This window comes from Monopterus albus, unplaced genomic scaffold (assembly GCF_001952655.1).
Source record: "Monopterus albus unplaced genomic scaffold, M_albus_1.0 scaffold34.1, whole genome shotgun sequence".
NCBI lineage: Eukaryota > Metazoa > Chordata > Actinopteri > Synbranchiformes > Synbranchidae > Monopterus > Monopterus albus.
In genome coordinates, this window is record NW_018127914.1 from 4,298,183 (window position 1) to 4,298,477 (window position 295).

General features: G+C 46.4%; 1 protein-coding gene across 1 annotated transcript in view; it reads right to left on the reverse strand.

Moving 5' to 3' along the window:
• Window positions 1-295, reverse strand: part of epha10 (EPH receptor A10) — a 164,878-nt gene that overhangs the window by 11,441 nt on the left and 153,142 nt on the right. The gene's annotated exons all lie outside the window — the stretch shown is intronic.

Consider the following 295-nt stretch of genomic DNA (forward strand, 5'->3'; position numbering starts at 1 on the left):
TGAATGGCATCCATCCCCCCACACTGCTCTCCGTTCTTCAAGATGTTCTTTTTTTTTTTTTACCCACCCTCCCATCTTGCCCCTCTTCACCGTGAGCGCTGACCCCCTCCGTGTGTGTGATATTGAAGTGGTCAGAGTGTCTCACTGCTCATTCCAACCCTCCTCTCCTGTCCATCGCTTTTACTCCAGTCTTCTCATCTTTCTCCATACCTTCACCAGAACTGATGACCCCCTCCACATGTGTGATAATGAAATGGTCAAATTCCAATTCCCCTTTTTTTTTTTTTTTTCCTCT